Below are 15,423 nucleotides of genomic sequence, written 5' to 3' on the forward strand. Positions count from 1 at the left end.
TAAACTAATCAAAAGCACGGAAAACTAACTGAAAGTACAAGATTTATTTTTATTTCTTTATTTTATCAAAACACTTTATTTTTGTAATTAAACTTATTTATTTTATCCAAAATCGACCCGTAAATCACGCTAAAAGATAGGGGTAAAATACCCCTATCAGTTACTCATATAATTTTTTATCGTAATGGAATCACCATTACATCATTCAATTTTTTTCACAAACTTATGTAATGGGCATTACAAACAAAATAGATATGAATCCTCATTACGATTAGCCCTTGTATTTTTATTACTAACGGCGAAGTACGAGAAAAAAACATGAAAACATAAAAACCGAAAAATGCGAAAATGTGAAAAAACCGAAAACGAGAAAAAATGCAAAAAATGAAAAAACATGAAAATGAGAAAAAATATGAGAAACACGAAATGGTAAAATGAGAAAAAACATGAAAAAATGTGAAAAAACCGAAAACGAGAAAAATATGAAAAACACGAAAATGGTAAAATAAGAAAAAACACGAAAAAATGTGAAATGAGAAAAACAACAAAAAATGAAAAAGAAATTGAAGAAAACATGAAAATCTGAAAATACAAAAAAAAACATGAAAATTCTATTTAACTAATATAAACCTACGTATTGTAATGATAATTGTATTTTATGGATTTTATTAAAATTTGCCAACCAAACATGGTAATGTAATTATGATTCCATTCCATTACATTGCATATTTGATTACATTACAACTTTGATTACATTACATTGCATTACAACGTACCAAACAGACCCTTATTTAAGAGTGACTAAGATATATCTCCAACAATACTTCTTATATTCACTCCTTATTTATTATTTTATAATTAAAATTATTAATGATTATTATATTTACCAACAATGAAAGGAGAGAGAATTCTTAATAATAAATTATTAATAAAAAATGAATTTATAAGACACTAAGAGATGGAGATGGACTCTCTATTAATAAAGATGATGATGAAGCACTTAGGACATCTCTAAGGGCACTCTAAATTTAGAGTACCCTTGATATTGGAGTTGGAAAACCTTGCGGCATCTTTACCGCAAGGTGTGTGGCACTTTAAATATAGAGTGCCACTTTGCCTTGCGGCAAAGATGCCGCAAGGTAAAACCATTTTATATTATTTTTTTTTTTATTTTTTTTTGTTAAAAAACTGTAGATTAGGTTATATTATTTATTTATTTTTTAACTTAAAATTTAGATATAATATTTTAGTTTAAATATTATTTATTTTTAAATTCTAGTGTGATTTAAAATTTTAGGTATATTTTTAATATTATGGATAAATTTTAATATTATTTATTGTTAAAAATTATAATAATATTTATATTATTGTTATGTGTTGTATATTTAAATTATAAATCGTAAAAAAAATATTATTATGTGAAAAATTAACATAATAATAATAAAATATTATTTGTTAAAAGGAATTTGGTTTTTAGTGTTATAAATAGAGTAGATGGTTGGAGTAGCAACTCTATATTTAAAGATAGAGTAGAGAAAAATGAAGATAAGGTAGGCAAAATAGAGAGTATTGTTGGAGATGGCCTTAATGATTTGAGGAGCCATTAAGAGGTTGTTGGAACTGATTTTTAACTTTTCGTCCTCAAATTTTAATTTAAGAGCCAAATTAAGAGGCTTTTAGAGATGCTCTATAGGTTATTAAATATTTTTTTATTTGTAAAAAAACTATTTTATTTAATATTATAACATAAAAAAATGTCTCATTTTTCTGACCAATAGTATTTGATAAAAATATTTTTTATTTGAAAAGGAATTAATTTTTTTATCAGATAAAATTAAATAAATATATCGTCTCTATAGTACAAAAGATAAACACTCGACTGATGTAATAATAAATATTTTACTGAAAAACCTTATTAAGAAAACTCAGTATAAACTAAAATTATTTTTTATTGCAGAATCCAACTTACCCATATCACAACTAATTGAAAAGACTATATCTTGAGTACAAAAATTAGATAAAATATAAAACAAATACACATTTTTTCTAGATCATTGGATATCACCAACTTGAACAAAAATTGATATGCTTATAAAATTAATTTTACAACTGAAAAGAAATAAAAATCTTCTTTACATATATAACATTAATACAATGCAGGTACACATAATTTCCCATTGAAAATCATAAACCAATAACAATGTCCATGTTTATAGGAACAATAAAAAATTATGAATAATAATTATGTAGCTTAGAAAATTTAATCCATATAATTCAACCAATATATTGACTATAGATACAACTGTAGTGGATAAACAACATATTAGAAACTATTAAGTAGAATAAAAACAACAAACCTCTTAGATGACACATACCATCTCCTATTAAAGCAACTATTGACCTAGGATACTTCTCAGGAGCCATTAGTGAATATTAATTATGGAAGGAAAGTAAGCTTCACATTTGGATCTATATTATAATTCTTGAAAGATGCTTTAAGATCCACTAATACATTGTAATTAATCTCTTCTGCATAATGGAAATGTGGTACTTTTGCAGCCATGGAAACTATCTTCGCTATCGTTCTTTAGAACCCCCCCTGAAATAATAGAAAAAACTCAATTTCTTTTCAACTTTAATGAACATGCAAGATTATTGAGACATAAGACCAATGATCAAAATATATATCTTTTAAAAATGTACTACATGGTTATTTGACATTTATTTGACATTATAATTACTATGATACATTATAGATTACATGTCATAATGGGCTAATATGATAACTATCATGCATATCCTTGTGAAATCACCTTGTGAATTAACAGTTAGAAGAAATTAAGTATCAACTATAAAGTATATTTCGTGCAAGTCATTCCTCATTGTCTCTTTTTTTTATAAACATTCCTCATTGTTAAGAATAAGTAAAGTAATTAGATTCGAAATTTAACCCTTAAGAAGAAAAAATCGGACCCTCCATATAAACCGAAACAATATGTGAATTAATAGCATAGCAAAGGGACCAACTTGCAAGAAAAAAACCAACCACTCTCTATCAGCTCATATGACCATGTTCTATTTCAAAGATGGTAAGGGCATATGAACAGTAATTGAATTTGGTGCTATACCAATTAGATCGACGAAGAAAGTAATAAATTACAGTCAGTGAGTAAGAAATAACATTACACTCATTCATAAAATAATTTAAATGCACAGAACTTCAATCACAAATCATTTTAATGCTAATTTTATGATCCATATATATGGATTATTTGAGGGAAAAGAGACTCAAATAGTAAAGAATACATATATCTTAAGCCATGACATATATTACATCCATCATTAAGAAATAATGAACAAAATAGAAGCACTGGTAATGAATACGTAATACATTCAACTTTGCAAGGGATGATGAACTCATGAGTTAAGTTATAAGAAGGAAACAAAATCACTAAGAAAAATAAGATATGTACATCGTGCCACAAACATATGATGACATAAAAAGACATAATTCATAGACTTAAATCATATTTATGCAAATGCTTTTAACATTTTCCGCATCAAACCCAAAACTCTTTCCCTTTAAGAACACATGATCAGTAAATAAAAAAAAGGCAGAAAACCTCAAACCCAAAAGAAATCTGCACCTACAAAGACCTAAGAGTACAAAGGAGATCAAAAGCTGAAGTAGGAGGTCAATAGACAAAATGAAAAGAGCACGTAAGAAAATAGAACCCAAATTCACCAAGAAAATAAAAAGAACAAAGCCTATCATTGAAAAGGAAAATTTAAATCTAGAACACATTGATACAAATTATATATATAAAGAACAACTCTCTAAACCATAAAAGAATTTAAAACCAAGAGGGAAGAAATTGCTTACCAAGTGGAGTAATCACCACCACAACCATCTTCCATCTCACTTGAAAAGGAGAAGGAAATTATAGGAAAGAAATCAGAGTAGCAAACAAATCAAACAATTCTCATCGAATAACTAATCTCACGCACATAACACAACTTATGAGTTATAAAAATGATCATTCCCTTTTTTGTCTTTAACAAATTTTGCTAAATAAATTACATCATGCGAATATTAAAGCTCATTAAACTACATGTTATAAAAAATTTGGTAAAGAGAAGTATAGAATATGAATAAACTTTAGTTGCTTAGTTACTCACCAGTTCAATCAAAGCCATATTCAGCTTTAAAAATTGAAGGGGCATCTGTTGGTTTAGTTCTGGTAACAAAGCTAAAAAATATGGATCCAAATATCTGAAAGAATAAATAAAACCTTAAACCAAAAAGAAATCTATACCTGCAAAGTTCTAATAAGAGTATCCACTGAATTGAGCGTAAAGGAGGCTAAAAAATTACCAACCATTGATTTCCACCCGCCTTTCGATCTGCATATCACAACAATTGAAAATTAGATATGAGCGAAGATTTTCTAAAAAAAGATACGAGAGAATCAAGAGAGAGGAGACTTGGAGGAATAAAAAATTAGTTAGGGAAACGATAGGGTAAACAAACAGAGATGAAATGAAACAAAAGAGGAAAAGCAGTGTCCCTAGAGTACCTTGCTGAACTTCTCTTAAGGTGGAAGATGAAATTAGCTTAAGAGAGAAGAAGATGGCCCAGAAATCGATGTTGGGTATGGATAGGTGTGTTGGGTGCATGCGTTTAAAGGAAGTAAGAAGGAAGGAAGAGAACCTTGTCTAGAGAGAGAACGATTTAGAGGCACAGATTTCTAGATATGATATGCGTTCAAATGAATAAAAAGGAGAGAAGAACGACGATGTTTTGTAATCCATTTGCTCCACAAAAGTGTGAAAATGTTGTAAGGGTAGAAATGGAATAAATTGGCATAAATTCAGTAAGGGTAACATTGGAAAATTTGTGGCATAAATATTGCAATTCTACTGTTCCCTACCATTCACTTTTATATGTATATATAATGGTACAACTCCCATTGTTATGTAGGTGCTCTGTTTAATTTTTGAATGTGTTGTGATCATGCATGAACGAGTATAGTCCTTTGGCTCGACAAAATGAATTTGTCATTTGCACATAGATTTTTTTCATAGAACACTAGTTACTATTAGTAATTTCAGTAGCACATTATCCTTTTTTTTTTTACTTTCTAGTTCTACTGTGTTGCAGAAGTCATTTTGAGTCAGATATGTTATGTTTTAAATGGAAATCTAGTATATAGGCTATTGATATGATGATGATGATAGATGGGTAATTTTATGATGATAATAGCTTATTCTTAATTTTAGGTTCCTGTTGCAACAACATCTGTTGAAAGAATATTTTCAGCAATGAATATTGTAAAGACCGATTTGAGAAATCGAATTTCAGATGATTGGCTGAATGACTGGTTGGTAGTATTTATCTCAAAGGATATCTTCATCAATATTGATAATGAAGATATTTTGGATCGTTTTCAAGCTACGACAGATCGTAGATGTCAATTGCCGCTTCGTAATCGTTGATCTACTTAGCATTAGAAGTTTTTAAAGACATTTTGTATCGAATAACAATTATGCACTAAAGTATATTTTTTTTCAATTAATGCTATTTTGTCTAAAAAAAATTTTACATAGAGTTTTACCCCCCTCCTTCAAATCATGGATCCGCCACTGGATGGACCGCACCGTTCGTTACCTTTAAAACCTGGGTAACATTGAAGGATATAATGACAATCCTGATTAAAAGAGCCAAATTCAGACAATTCTAGAATAGAGGATCCGATTTTATCAACCACCAGCTTGACATCCGATTCGAATTCCACTCGGTGGAAGCCAGTTCCTGCCATCTAAAGCATGCTTATTCTTACTGCTAAAGCCTCCATAATCTTCGGATCCTTCGTACCTGAGACAATGCTACTGCTGAAACATATGAATTGCCCTTGACCGTCTCTGATAACCACTCCTAGTCCGCACATGTCTTCTTCCATAAAAATCGCCATGTCCACGTTGCACTTGACGTAGCCTTACTGAGGATGCTGCTATAACACTCTTTGCATGCTGCTGCCGCCATTACTGTTCCCCACTCCAATTGTGTAGTTCGTTCTGTATGCCTTTCAGTCGCCAATTATATAGCCCATTCTGCCTATACCATGTAGCTTGCAAGACTGCTAGTATACAGACTCTTCCTCCTGGTTGATTCTCCTCAGCTGGTCTAGCAGCCACGATGACAGATCAATGCCAACGAGATCCGGGGAATGATGGCCTACTGTCTGCCATATTTCTGCTGTTGCTGTGCATGATACGAACATGTGTTCATCGCTTTCACTTTCAGACCTGCAAAACGGACAAAGGTTAGTGATATTGGCTTAACTCTAGACAAGTCTGTGACGAGTTGATAGACAGCCGCGACACATGCGCCATAAAAAACTCTTCATTTTTTCCGGTATAGGTAGTCGCCACAGTTCCTTCCACCCATCCGTATACTCGGCCCCAATTCTCCCTTCCATACACGCCTTATAGCCTGATTTAACGGAATATACTGTGTCCTTGGTCCAATTCCGGACCCACTCGTTTTCAACCTCTCAACACGGTAAGATAACAGATTGAATAGTTGTAGCCTCTTTTTTCACAAAAACACCCTGCCACCTTGATCTTGTCCCAAGCCCTAGAGTTTTCAAACAGAAGGTCCGTCGCTTTCATGTTCTCTAGTCCTAGAATCCGATAGGATTTAATCCTCAAACCGGGAAAATTCGGGACCCAAGGATCCTCCCATACATTAACTGAGTAGCCTGTACCAATCTTCCAACACATACCCAACCGAAGGACATCAATTCCGGTCTAAATACTATGCCAAATCACACAAGGATTGTTCACCAATTTGGCAGACATGAGAGTCTCATTAGGAAAACTTCTAGTAATTTAAATGATTTTCAATCTTTAAACAATCAAATCAACTTCAATTAATTTTAGGTTTTAAATTCTAAATCATGGTGATAATATTATATAGGGCAACTATTTTTTGTAGAGATACATAGAGCAATTATTAGCCTCTACAATGTTGTATAGAAGTATTGGCTGAGCCAGAAGTCAAAGTTCAGGAGCTGTACTATATGAAGATTTTTTTTTTCAATAATGATTCAAGACTTTGATTATTACTGAAAATGTATTTATATACAAAAGTTGTTTTCGATTTTTTTTTCGATATATTTTCACTAGTAATTGCTTGAGCTAAAATTTAGTCCAATGTGATTATTAAATAGTCAAACCAATATTTTTAAATTTTCGATAATTGATATTAATTGGAAACTTTAGGAGTAAATTAGAAATCCCTAAATTCCTTAACATTTTTTTCAATCTCACTCATAGAAAAGATCAATAAAGCTCAATCCACTGTCTGTGATAACTTGAGAGGCGTTTTGTCTTTCAATTCATAAATATAAAAAACATATATATACAAGTATTGATAGTTTGATGCAAAATTCTTCATATATGAAAGTGTATTTTTAATATTTAAATTTAAACTTCTTTTTAGTATTCCAAGTCCTAATAGTAGAATTCTGATTTTGAAATTGCCTACAATAAATTAGGGAATATGACGAAGAATTTTTCATCAAAATATCAATACTCACATGTATGTTTTATTTTTAAGAATTGAAAGAAAAAAATGTCCATCAACTTATAACAAACAATGGGTTGAGCTTTAGTGATCTTTTCGACGAGTGAGATTAAAAACGAATGTTAAGATTGTAAAAATAAGATACACTGCTCTGCCAAATTAGAGTATATTAATTTCAATTTGGTGTTTAAGCATGAAAATGAAGAATCTATGAATTATGATTGACCTATATATTTTAAAAATATTAAATAATAGAGAGATGAGACAAAAGAGAAAGAGATGTCGAGAATAAAATCAAATTAAAAAATTAAAAGTGCATTTTAATATTTAAAGTAATAGTTTTTAAGTGTAAAAGTAAATTTCAGGTATCAAGTATAAACATGATAAAGTTTAAGTACCAAAAATAAATTATACTTTCAGGCTCATTTGATCGAGGATCGATTTTTCAAAAATGATAAAAAAAAAATTAAAAATGATCAAAATTTGGACTGTTTCAATACCCAAATATTGATTTGGACCAAATTGACTCCCTATACCAACTTAAGGGACCAATTTGACTGTTTATTCATTCTCTTTCTCTATTTTTTTTTGGAATGATTTAGAAAAAAAAGAAAGAGAAGGCTAGAAAAGAAAGAGGGGCATTCAAAGATGACCTTTATGAATTTATCACAGAGCCGAGCCACGCTTAGAAGGTTGTACTTCAGACCTTTGACTAAGGAAACTTCTTCAATAGCTAGATTAGTTCCGATGGATCCGAAGCCAACCATTCTTCCTTTCTTGTCATCTCCAAAACTTACATTTCCACCTCTTTTCCACTCAAGTGTGATGAATTGCGTTTCATCACCTGTCATATGCCTTGAGCATGCATGTCTATATACCATTTTTTTTACTGCTGTACAAATCTCATGATTACCTGTAAAATGATCAAGTCTTATTAGTCTTATTAGGTACCCAAGTCTTTTTGGGTACTTTAGGGTTAGTCTTTACATGCCTTATATCTTCTTGATCATAATAGTCATTTTTGTGCCAGCACATATTGGCGGCATGGCGTCTTTTTCCACAGAAGGCACAGACGACTTCTAATCTAGTTTTCCATCCTTTCCTGCTAGGAGCATAGCCTCTAGAGGACTGTTGACGGTGACTATATTTCTTTCGAGTCATCTGGTGACTTTGAAGCGATGTGACTATTAAAGTTGTTCAGAATGACATTTACCATAGAACTACATTTTTTATTTTCCAAAATCACATTTTTTGGAGTTTTCTCTCTATAAAAATTCACTCTCTCTTTCCTAACCAAACAACACTTAAATGACCTCAAAACGAAAATTTTCAAGAATTAAAATTTCTTAGAGTATCATTAACTCTTCAAATTTTTTTATTTTGAGGCCATCAACAATTGTTTTGAGAAGTTGAGTGGCCACCAATGTTAAAAAGTATAAAGTTCAGTGGCCACACTGTTAAGAATTAAAGTTGAATAGTCACAATGTTAAAATGAGCAAAGTTCAGTGGCCACACTGTTAAGAATTAAAGTTCAATAGTCACAATGTTAAAATAAGCAAAGTTCAGTGGCCATGGGTGTAATTTACCCAGAAACTTAATGTACTTAATGATAAAATATTAGATATTAAATTATTCAAGCTGAAAGTTTAAAGACTTAATAAATTAAATGGATTAAATTAACATAATTCAAAGATGCTTAATATTTAAACTTGCTCTTAATGTTTTTTTAAGTGTACATATATTTTCATATTTTTAAGGTAAAAAATGGTAAGAACTTGAGATTAGAGATAGTAGCGGAAGGCACGAGGTGCTAACACACCCCAGTTTTCGGGAACCATTCCTTATATCATTAGCTACACATGTGTTTACTATTTCAGGTTTTTTTAATGTTTTTTTTTAAATTTTTCCGTATGCTTCTATAATTTTTTTTATTATTTTTAATTATATTTAATTAATTGAGTTGAACGAATCAACTCATTTAATAAATAAATTGAAACATATCAATTAATTTATAAATAAATAGTCTCAATTCGTTCATTAAATGGGTTGGATTGAATCAACCCATTTACCTATTTTCTCAAGTCTTTAGAGAATTGTAGAAGTAGCCAACAAAAATTATATATGCATAATAACATTATGAAAATAAAAAAAATTAATAAGTAGTTATTTTCGTAAAAAAGTGGATAAAGTATAATAAGGACATATGGTCACATGTTTAGCAAAGGTGGTCCACTTGGTGAATCCTTGTACTCCTACGCGTCATGTCTACATTTTTACTATGAAAAAAGAAGAACCTGTTAGTGAATGTCTAATGGACAGGTTCATGTTGAATATATTGATGGTGACCTTCTCTTCTATTCCCTAACAATCTGTTAGTTTTAAATGCCAAAAGGGATGCTGAGCCTGCTAATCTTTTTGATTTTTAATCTTTTATTTTAACAGCTTTTTACTTGTTAATGGTAAATTGTGAGAAAATTTCCTTGTTGAGGGTCTGTCAATCTGCTTAGTAAAATCATGTGTTATTAACCGAAACAACACTGAGGATGATCCAATGTAGGAAGGGTTCTCTTTTTGGTTTCTTCGGCAAAACATGGATTTGCCGGGTCTCGACATGAGACTCTTTGATGCTCAAGTCAGTTCTGATCTAAAAGAGACCGTAGAGAAATCAAGAATAAGAATATGTCGCAAATCATAAAGTGGAAATGATATTATGATTTGTATTTCATTATTTATAATTTACTTTACAAAGAATGTCCTATATATATATAGGACAATTAATAACCGTTTCCCCATAGCTAGTCTGAAATAGATTTAGTTAGACTAAATAATATAAATGTCCTTTCATAGTTTGCCGATCTAATCATAACCACCAGATTAATCTAATACTTCTCCTTGCTCAATGACACGGATTGATAAGGTGTTGTCAAGTGATTTGTGCAAATTGTGTTTCTTCTTCATCGTCCATTTTCCTTCCTTCATTTCCCATTTATGCACTTGTTGAGTCTTGTATTGTAACACCCTCCCTCAAACTTGGCGTATAGATATTGAGTAATCCAAGTTTGCGTTTAAAGGTTTGGAAAGCAGGAAGGTGCCGAGCTTTAGTAAATAGATCAACAAGTTGGTTAACAGATCAAATAGGAAGAAGACGAACCATTTTATTTTGAATTTTCTCACGAATAAGATGGCGGTCAATACCAATATGTTTGGTTCTTTCGTGGAATACGAGATTGTGAGATATGTGAAACGCCGCTTGATTATCATAGTAGATGATTGCCGACGAAGGATGCAACTCATGAAAATCATAGAGTAAATAAAGTAGCCACTGGATTTCGCAGATGGTTGTGGCTAATGCTCTATATTCCTCCTTAGAGGAACTTTGAGAAATTGTGGTTTGTTTCTTTGAGCGCGAAGAAATAAGTGATTTGCCCAGAAATATCCAGTACCCAGTAAGAGATGGACGAGTTTCTTCACATGATGTCTGTTCTGCATCAGTGAATCCCATTATTTTATTAGTACTATCAGCATGAAAGAAAATTCCTTGACTATGAGAGCTCTTCAAATATCTCAAAACATGATGTGCTCTGTACAAATCATCACTAATGGGGCTATTCAGATGCTGAGATAATTGATGGACTACGTAACTGATATCATGACGTGTCTGAGTAAGGCACATCATTTTGCCAATCAATTGGAAATAAGAAGGAATATCAACAATGTGCTTATTTGCTGGTGGAGGTCAAAAATTTGGAGTGGTTGGTGTATTTACCGGTTTAACGTCCAGAAACCCCTGCTCTTGGAGGAGTTCCAGACAGTACTTACATTGACAAGGTGAATGCCTTTTTTTTATTTCTTGCAATTTCAAATCCTAGGAAGAATTTTAACGCTCCTAGATTATTTATTTTGAATAATTTGTGCAAATACGCTTTAACTTCATCTACCTTATTTCTGCAGTTTCTTGTGGCAAATATGTCATCCACATACACTAGGATTGCAATAAAGGATTTACCATTCAACTTGATAAACAGAGATGGATCTGAGATAGTTTGGTTGAAGCCAAAATTTCTGAAGGCTTTGCTGAGAGTGACATTCCATTGGCGTCATGCTTGCCTCAACCCATATAAGGGTTTCTGTAATCTACACACATCTTTTATCTTCATTTGTGGAATATTGCAACTAAGTGGTACACGCATGTACACATATTCAATGATTTTGGCATGTAAGTATGCATTATTAATGTCAAGTTCGTCTAAAATCCATCCATTTATGATGGCTAAAGCAAAAGTCATCTGATAGTTGTTATTTTTGCTACAGGGGCGAGGGTTTCAATAAAGTGTATGCTTGATCTTTGTGTGAAACCTTTGGCGACTATACTTTCCTTATGTTTTACAACTGTGCCATTTGCCTTGCGTTTTATCTTGAATAGCCATCTGCAACCTATTTCCCTCATTCATAGTGGCAATTCAGTGATTCTTCATGTATTGTTTATAGATAAAGCATCTAGTTCTGCTTTGATTGCTTTTCGCCAGTGTTAATGTTTATTTGCCTCTTCATATTTTGTAGGCTCTGACTCACACTTGATATTGATTGAAAAGGCCTTCTTCTCTATTGATAATCTTTCATAGGACAAAGTTTTGGAAAGTTCATGAGGGCTATATGATGTTTGAAGCAATTTGATGGATGACCCTACCAGATTAATGGTGATAATCCTTGAGGTATTGAGGAGTGCATCTTATTCTAGCAGACCTTTTGGATGACTCCTGAATAGCTACATCAGGTATTGCATTTTCCTCAGCTTGATGTGCATCCATTGCATTTGTATCATCATGTGTGTGAATTTCTTATTGTTGCTCTTCCGCTGTCATGATGGGATGCGAATAGTTAGTTTTTGTGTTTGAATGGTTTGGGTGGTGTTGCCGCCCGTTTTCATAGTAAAATCGAGTCATAATTTCGTCCATTTTGTTGTCTTTATTATCACTTTAGTGTTAATTTGTGTTAAATGTTTAATTCATAATTTCAAACACCGTCACGTAATTTTAATTTAATTCACGAGTTTTTTAATTAATTTTTACACCATCACACACCCTCACGAGATTGAAAATTTACCCAAGTAAGTTACAGGGCAAGAACGAGGGAACGTTACGTGAAAAGACGACAAAATAGTGGTTTTTGGACAATCAGGGCCAAATGCAACAGATTCACACAGAAGCGTTGCAATTGGCTGAAAGACATGCTGAAATCTATCCCAGAGATAGGTCTCGGCGAGACCTTCTGAAATTGGCCAAAATAGCCAATTCCAGGGCCAGGTCTCGGTGAGACCTATATAAGTCTCGGTGAGACCTGTCTTCCTCAGCAACTTGCACCGGGCGGCTCCTTTTCTCTATGCAAGCCCATACCCCTCTTCCATTTGATTTCTCAAGGCCATTCAATGCATAATTTCAGTGTTTTGGAGGCTACCAATCATCAAAATCAAAATTCTACCTTGATTGGAGCAAGATTTGGCCTATAAATAGAAGAGATTTGAAGAAGAAAGTTACACATTTTCCATCCTTAAGCTTAGAAACTCCATTGTTGTTGTAGCCAAGCTTTGGGCATTTGTCATTACTCTTGTTTTAGTTAATTTTTGTAGTTCTTAAGTACAATTTCTTGTTTCAAAATCATTTCCTTTGAGTTTTGTAAGTTGATTTCACATTTAATCAAAAGTTTGTTCATCTTCCATTTCTTTATCTTCTACTTTTAATGAGTTTCACTTCATTTCACTTTATTTCAAGTTTCATTTCCCTAATGACCATGAACTAATTCTTCCCTACTAGGGATGATGGGAGTCTTTCTAATGTTTTGAGTCAAGTTAGAAGTCGATTAGATAAAAACCCGGAAGGCAGCCTTTTAACCGGAAACAAGAGAAAAGAATCTCCCATTTGAACTTTCCTTGGGATTTAGGGCTTGATTTCACGGCTAGAGAAATTCTCTTTAGAAAATGAAAAGAGAGATTGGCATTGGCATGTGGGTTCGCTGCGATAGAAGGCCTTAGCCAAAGAATGTGGAGCAAGTGTCTTTAATTTTTTGCACGATGTGAATGGAAGAATAAGTGCAACAAACTAGGAAGAACATACTCGATAGCTCCCAAAAGAAATCACCTTCTTTCTTTTTTTTCATGTCATAATAGAGCCTCTAGACATCGAAATTTGGGTCACCCCTACCTCCATGCTCTTTCCTGTTTGGTGGTCGCCCCAGTTTTCATGGCGTCAGTGACTCATTGCTCGTTGATGTTGCCTACCCGGCAATATTTTTTCTTCTATATGTTTATGATATACTTGTAACAACAAGCAACTCTACCACTGTATCTCTGCTTATTTCTCAACTTTAACCCTGCTTTGCAATTATGGGCCTTGGTCGCCTATCTTATTTTCTTTGTCTAGAAGTACATTGAAAATCTCAATCCATACTTCTCCATCAACAAAAGTATTCCAATGGTTGTATTTTAAAGACTTATATACACAAAGCAAATGGCGTTTCAAAGTCAGCTTGTCCCTCGATCAACCTCTCCCATTGTGTTGATGAATCCTATGAAGATGCCAACTTATATCATAATATTATCGGTGGCTTACAATATGTGACTATTACAAGACTATATGTCTCATTATCTACCAATAAAATGAGTCAATTTCTGCATCAACCTACTAATGAACATTTGAAAGTTGCCAAGTTATATTGAGTTACTTGTATTCAACGCTTACACATGAGCTTCTTATTTTGTCCAAGCTCTTCTTGCTATTACAAGTTATATTGAGGTTGGTTTGGGGGGGGGGGGGTGATCTTGATGATCAGAAATCAACAATCTATTATGTTATTTGTGTGGGTCCTTATATCATTTCCAGCGGTAAAGGAAACAACATACGGTTTCTCATTTTTCAAGGGAGGCTGAATATCATGATTTAGCTTCTCAATCTTCTAAAGTTATTTGGCTATGCACGTTTATGTTTGAAATTAGAATTTTCTCTTTTCCTACCCATGTTTTGTGGTGTGACAACCTAAGTGCCACTTTATCTTATATCAAATTTGATATTCCTTGGTCGTTCGAAGCATTTTGAACTTGTTTTCCACTTTGTTAGTGACAAGCTTGCTACGAAAGACCTTTGGGTATGCTACATTCCCACCTTAGATCGAATAATAGACATATTTTCACCAAGCCTGTCCAAGTCAAGGTTTCAATTACTTCGAAATAACTTAAGGATATTTACAATTTGTTATGGGTTGACGTACTCTTATATTGTATTTTAAATTTAAATATTTATTTTGTAACTCAATCCTATATGGAGCGATATAGCTAACTCTTATCTCAATACACAAATTAGCTCAAACAAAAAATCTTTTGATATTCTTAGTATTTTTGAAATTCTTTCCATTTAATTTTGTCAAACTTATGAATTTTGGTGCTCATACTTTATGTAACAGTTTGGTCCAATATCATGTAGATATTGTCTTCTTTGATTAAAATCTTTCTCCTTGAGTATTATATCTTTAAAACACGTCTACATGTAGTAGATGCACACCTTACTAATATACCTCAGTCATACTCTCTCTATTTTCAATATGAGATTCAGTTCATTCATACCTTTCCTCGGGTGGCGTCATCCTCTCAGAACCAGGTCATTATAAGTCCTTCAACTTACATTTGGTTCGCCCCTGAACCAACACATTGTATGAAGAGAGTCGGGTCTGATATCAATTATATAAACCTAGTCTAATATCATGCAGATATTGTTTATCTTAACTCAATTCTCTTTCCTTCAGTCTCACGGTTTTAAAACGTGTCTATATGTATTAGAAATATACCT

The sequence above is a fragment of the Euphorbia lathyris genome, chromosome 10, assembly GCF_963576675.1.
Source record: "Euphorbia lathyris chromosome 10, ddEupLath1.1, whole genome shotgun sequence".
NCBI lineage: Eukaryota > Viridiplantae > Streptophyta > Magnoliopsida > Malpighiales > Euphorbiaceae > Euphorbia > Euphorbia lathyris.